This window comes from Equus caballus, chromosome 16 (assembly GCF_041296265.1).
Source record: "Equus caballus isolate H_3958 breed thoroughbred chromosome 16, TB-T2T, whole genome shotgun sequence".
In the NCBI taxonomy this organism is placed as follows: Eukaryota; Metazoa; Chordata; class Mammalia; order Perissodactyla; family Equidae; genus Equus; species Equus caballus.
The window spans coordinates 41,551,460-41,557,963 of record NC_091699.1 but is presented as its reverse complement, the minus strand read 5'-3'; the positions used below and the strand labels follow the sequence as shown (position 1 = coordinate 41,557,963).

At 41.3% G+C, this 6,504-nt stretch overlaps 1 protein-coding gene across 27 annotated transcripts in view; it reads left to right on the top strand.

The window, feature by feature from the left end:
* The first annotated feature begins 626 nt into the window (after positions 1-626).
* ABHD6 (abhydrolase domain containing 6, acylglycerol lipase) overlaps positions 627-6,504 on the top strand; it is a 52,261-nt gene continuing 46,383 nt past the window's right edge. For 3 of the 27 annotated variants that reach the window (XM_070238773.1, XM_070238756.1, XM_070238774.1), the window contains exons 1-2: positions 720-837; positions 1,828-1,903. The gene's annotated coding sequence lies outside the window, so the exon portion shown is untranslated. Of the gene's footprint in view, positions 857-1,827; positions 1,904-4,986; positions 5,879-5,914; positions 6,110-6,504 lie in introns of all 27 variants that reach the window. The other 24 variants (XM_070238771.1, XM_070238784.1, XM_070238770.1 and 21 more) reach the window with 18 other exon arrangements.

Sequence of the window (6,504 nt, the reverse complement as noted above, 5' to 3'; positions counted from 1 at the left end):
TTTACTGTGATTATTAGTATATCTGGACTTATTTTTACTTTTTTATTTTTGGAGGGGGGGAGTCTCACTATTTTCTACATTTCTTTTGGGTTGACTGGTGTTTGTTTTTTTATTAGCTTATGTCATTTACCCCCTTCTACTGGTTTGAAAGATACATATCTCATGTGTATTATTTTAGTGAATACCATTCACATTTTACCACATATATTTAACAAAGGCCAAAGTGACGATAGTTTAATCTTAATTCCCTTCCCACGCAAATGCAAAGGCACTAGAACACTTTAATGCCAACCGCTTCTTTCCTAATTTATTGTTGCCCAATATTTTAGTTCTGACCCTGTTTTAAACCTACAAATTATATATTATTATTGTTGTCATTGATACCGACCCTGATATCAGTTTCCCCACATTAAACCCAGCATATATGGGGTTAAAACCAAAACACTCATTCCCTACTTGCTCTCTGGCTTCCTGGCTCCGGAATCCACTATCCTCCATGGAGACAGACACCGTCAAGGACAAGCACCTGGATTATCTCCTCCCGCAAAAAGATACGGGCTGGTGGGAAAGCTGCTGACCAGCAAGGTCATGAGCTCCCTCCGCTCTGCAAGTGTCTCAAGGCCAAAGACAGGCTGGTGGGAAAGCTCCGACCAGCAAGGCCATATGCTTCCCCTCCCCTACCTAAAACCCCAAATAAAAACCCTTCCTTTTAGCTTTTAGGGGAGTTTGGGATTTGAGCGTTGGCTGCCCTGTCTCCTTGCTCAGCGCTGTGCAAAAATAAAATTCCTACTTTCTTCCACCACACCTGGTGTCAGAGATTGGCTTGCTGCGCAACGGGTGAGCGAACTCACTTCAGGTTCAGTAACATCATATTGTTTTGTATTGACAATTTTATTTAGATTCACTATATTTACCAATTTCTCCACTCACTATTACTTCTTTCATTTCAGTTCATCTTAACCGGGTCATTTTTCTTCTTTCCAAGGTGTATCTTAGACGTTCCATTACTCAAGCCTTCCAGCTGTAAATTCACTTCGTTTTTATTTGTGTTTCACTCTCCTTGAAATGCTGAGTATCCGGTCTTTGAAGATCTTATTCTTCTATCTTTTAGCTTCCAATGCTGCCATTGAAAAATCTGCTGACAATCTAATTCCTTCTTCTGTGAGTAATCTGTCTTTTGTATCTCTACCTGCTTTTGAGATCTACTCTTTGTTTTTAGTACTCTGCAGTTTCACAATGTTTCTGGGTGTGGATTTCCTATGATTTATCCTGCTTTAGGTACATTACGCTTCCTGTATCTGTGGACTCATGTCCTTTTTCCCGCTCTGGAAATTCTTAGCCATTGCTACTTCAAATATGGCCTCTCCTTCCTTCTCTCCTTCTTTGATGCTGATTAAATGGATTTTAGATCTTCTCAGGCTGTCTCGCATAGTCTGTCAGATCTTTTTTTCATATTTTTCATGTCATATCACTGTGCTGCATTGAGTAATTTCTTCAGATATGTCTTCCAAATCACCAAATTTGGTTAATCATGGTCTATGAGAATCCTGGGTGCTGTCTTACAGAGAGCATCCTTGTTTGTTTATGCCATCCATCTGAGACAGCTCCAGCCATTTGTGGGTCCGGATAAGCATGGGGATCTCAGGTTCAGCTCCTCTGACTTAGAGCTGGCTAAGGTTTAGTATCCCAATACTGTTTACAGCTCTGTACACACATTTGGCCTTGGGACAACCCTGCATTTCACATTTGTTTGCTGTTCACTGTCTCCTACTCTTATTTTGACACACTTTCAGCCACACAACATATGACAAAGTCTGTTTTATCCAGGGTAGAGGTGTTTTGAGGAGAAGGGAGCCTCAGAATATCCGGTCCGATGCCACAACTAGAGGGATCTACAACTAAGGTATAGAACTAAGTATGGGGGGGATTTAGGACAGATAAAACAGAAAAAAAAAAAGATGGCAACAGTTGCTAGCTCAGGTATCAATCTCAGGGAAAAAAAATAAAATCTGGTCCACATTATGCTGAGAAGTGATTTGAATTTTAAAATCCTAAAGGTAGGACTGTTAAATTTCACCATGTTTTTGCCACATTCCAAATTGTTGAAACAATTTTGACCCCTGATTTTCTTCCTAGCTTTGTTTGATTTCAAATTTGATGACACCTGGACTTATGTTTATCTAAATTCTCTTTTTATTTACTTATTTATTTTTTTAAAGATTGGCACCTGAGCTAACAACTGTTGCCAATCTTATTCTTTTTTTTTTTCCTGCTTTTTTCTCCCTAAATCCCCCCAGTACATAGTTGTATATCTCAGTTGTGGGTCCTTCTAGTTGTGGCATGTGGGACACCACCTCAACATGGCCTAAGGAGCAGTGCCATGTCCATACTCAGGATCCGAACCCTGGGCCACTGAACCACTTGGCCATGGGGCTGGCCTCCTAAATTCTCTTTTTGAATGTCAAGGACAGAGAACTGGAACATTTTCCATTAGAAAATTGCTTTTAGGGGCCAGCTTTGGCCGAGTGGTTAAGTTCATGCTCTCTGCTTCGGTGGCCCAGGGTTTCACCAGTTCGGATCCTGGGTGCGGACATGGCACCGCTCATCAGGCCATGCTGAGGCGGCGTCCCACATGCCACAACTAGAAGTACCCACAACTAAAAAAAATATATACAACTCTGTACCAGGGGGCTTTGGGGAGAAAAAGGAAAAATAAAATCTTTAAAAAAAAATTTCTCGGGCTGGCCCGGTGGAGCAGCAGCTAAGTTTGCACGTTCTGCTTCTCGGCAGCCCGGGGTTCGCCGGTTTGGATCCCAGGTGCGGACCTGGCACCGCCTAGCACGCCATGCTGTGGTAGGTGTCCCACATGTAAAGTAGAGGAAGATGGGCACGGATGTTAGCTCAGGGCCAGGCTTCCTCAGCAAAAAAGAGGAGGACTGGCAGTAGTTAGATCAGGGCTAATCTTCCTCAAAAAAAAAAAATTGCTTTCAGTCTGATATTGTCAGATTAAAGAATGTAGGGTGACTGTTGTTCAATTTTCTATGATTCCACTGAGTTACGATGCTATGAAGTCTAGATTGCTTCATCTTGCCCATAAACAGATAATAAAACGTTTTTTCCAAAGCCTGCTACAGTCAAGTTTCTGTATACAAGTCCTACAACAGTCTCCAGATCTACCTATGATAACTGTTGAAAACCATTTCTTTGGTGTGATTATGCATATGAAGCCATACGAGTTCTTGGTACTTACCTTGTTTGTTTCAGTTTAAGCAACACGTGCAGAATTCTGCCAGAAATCAACACCACATCTCTCCATCTCTATATTTGTCTATCAACCTTCCCTCTATTTGAGATGGGGCTCCCACTCTAGTTAGTCTTCTGGCATGACTTCTTGAAGATCACTGAATATGTTTCTGAGATCATATCTAAATATCCTTTTGGTCCCCTTAGCAATAACTTCTTTTGACCTAATCTTTTAAACTGTTAGGTGTTCTTTCCATGTCCAATATTTTTGCCATAAGCACCTTTGTTGCAAACATTTCCCCATGCTGTTAATTGGCTGTAAGGCAGTTTTACCATAAAAGGTAAAACAACTGGTTGACAGTTTTGGTTTAATTTGGTTACAAATAGTTTTCATAATGAAACATGAAAAGTGAATAACAAAATTAAAAAGATTTGACTGTGAAAAATGAAAATACAAAATATTTGCACACAAATATTTGAATATTTAAATGTTCATAGACACACTGCAATATTGTGCAAAAACCTGACTTTATTTTGTGGGTTGTTATCTAAGCACTTTGCCTTCCAAGTCTTTTGTTCATAGTCTTATACTTTTCTTTTTTTGCTTGTTGATTTGTCTCCTCTTTGGCATCACACTTTTTTCTTTTTTCCAGTAAAATGTCTTCCTTCATTAAGAGAGGTGTCAGTTTCATCCAAATACTAGGATGCATATTTGTAACCAAATGAAAACCATTCGTAACCAAATTAAACCAGAATGAATGAAACCAAAACCTGTCAACCAGTTATTTTATTTTTTCAGGGAAAGATTCGTCCTGAGCTAATATCTGTTGCCAGTCTTCCTCTCTCTTTTTCTCCTCCCCAAATCCCCAGTGCATGGTTGTCTATCCTAGTTGTAAGTCCCTCTAGCTCTTCTGTGTGAGCCCCCGCCACAGCATGGCTACTGACAGACAGGTGGTGTGGTTCTGAGACTGGGAACTGGACCCCTGCTGCTGAATTGGTGAGTGCCAAACTTTAACCACTAGGCCATCAGAGCTGGCTCCCATTATTTTATTTTTTATGGCAAAATTACCTTTACAGCCAGTTGTGCACAAAACTGCTTGCAGTGAAACCGCTTGAGGCAAAGATTCTTACCGTGGAAATACCTAGAACCCTTTTCACCCTACCCTGGGCTGGTTTTCCCTCTTTGTGATGCAACCTGGCCAAAGGGAAGCTCTTTCTCTGATGAAGATGAAGTAAAAGAGGGAACTGGTAGTTTTGCTTTCCCTCTGCCATCTGCTACCATGACATACGCTCAGTTCCTTTTCTATTCGTCTTCTTGATCCAAATCTGAATTTAAATGAAGCTTTTTCTGTGTTTAGTATTTCAGCCACAACCATTCTGAGTATTAGTCTTCTTTGTCTTTTGTTCAAGGGTCAGGTTAACCTTTTGGAAATTTTCCATCATCTTCCAACCTATATACACGTGCTTGGAAACTCTGGGCCCATCAGAGTGCTACTTGCACAGCCGTGCTGCTCTCTCTAAAGTCTTCCCTTTCCTTCCCATCCAGGATCCTCCCTGGCCTACTGTTGTGCTCAACTGGCATTTTCAACCAATGAATCAATACAGTGAGAACTGTAGTTTCAGTACCTCCTGATTATTGAGTTCTTTCCGTGATCTATATGTGACATTTTGACATATGTTGACTTATTGTCTCCTAATATATTTCTATTACTTAACTCTTGCATTGATGTTCTTTTTTTCCAGGTATGTATAATTCATCCTGTAATTGAGACTGTAATCCTTGACGGGAGGAGTCAGAATGTATCCTATGTATTTTCCACAGCTTGGGTCCTATGCATAAACAGATGCTTGATAAATATTTAATTCACAAATAAATGTATAAGCAATATTTTGAATTGTTTAGAAAGAAGATGCTTTTTTTGCCTAAAAATGTTAATATTTCATAGATTTCTAGATAAAAGCTCTTCTAGGGTGAGACTTTGCCGCATCTTTCATATTTAATTCCATTACTAGCTTTGGCAGCAGGCATCTTAGTGGTTAGAACACAGATTTTTTTTTTTTTTTGGGGAAGATAAGCCCTGAGCTAAAGCTGCTGCCAATCCTCCTCTTTTTGCTGAGGAAGACTGGTCCTGAGCTAACATCCATGCCCATCTTCCTCTACTTTATACGTGGGACGCCTGTCACAGCATGGTTTGTCAAGTAGTGCAATGTCTGCACCTGGGATCTGAATCGGTGAACCCTGGGCTGCTGCAGCAGAATGTGCAAACTTAACTGCTGCACCACCGGACTGGCCCTAGAACACAGATTTTGTGTTCAGACATATACAAGTTGGCTTGGATTCTGGCTGTGTCACTTACTAGCTGTGTGACTTTGGGTAGGTTATTTAACCTCTCTGAGCCTCAATTTCCTCATCCGTAAAATGGGGCTAGTAACAGTTCCCACCTCGTAGAGTTGTTGAGAGGATTCAGCGAGATACTGCATGTAAAGCTCTGAGCACAAGCTGAGCACACAGGAAAAGCCCAACACATGGTAGCTAATTAATATTTGCCTGCTCTGTGCCACTCATCATGCTGGTCCCTGAGGAGATGGAGGTGGAAAAGGAGTTCACATCTCAGGGGAGTCAAGAGTCACTAAAGTGAGTAGATATATCATCATGTACAATGTGTTACAGGGGTATGGATGATGGAGAAATGAATTTTGCATAGGTGTGGAAGGCTGCCGCAACGTGGTGACGTCTGAACTGCATATCGGGCAGGGGGCTCAGTGGTTGGCTCACAGTTGCCAGGCAGTGAATTCTTGGAGAATGGATTGTGCAAACGGCTCTTAGGCCCAGAGATGTTGCCCGACTGGCATCTGTGTACACATGGTATTGTGTGTTTTTCATTTTTCTCCTACATACATTTTCATGTGCTAACATAGCCTTTGTATCTGTTGTTACTGATGATTCATCATAGTTTGTGTGCGGTCCCTGATTGAATAGTTTCTAATATTTTCTTATTATTAACAGACTCTAAGTTCTTCTTTTCATTTTTGTTTTTGTTTGAGGAAGATTAGCCCTGAGCTAACATCTGCCAATCCTCCTCTTTTTGCTGAGGAAGATTGGCCCTGAGCTAACATCCTTGCCCATCTTCCTCTACTTTATATGTGGGACTCCTACCACAGCATGGCTTGACAAGCGGTGCCATGTCTGCACCCGGAATCTGAACCAGTGAAGCCCGGGCTGCTAAAGCAGACCATGCGAACTTAACTGCTGTGCCACCA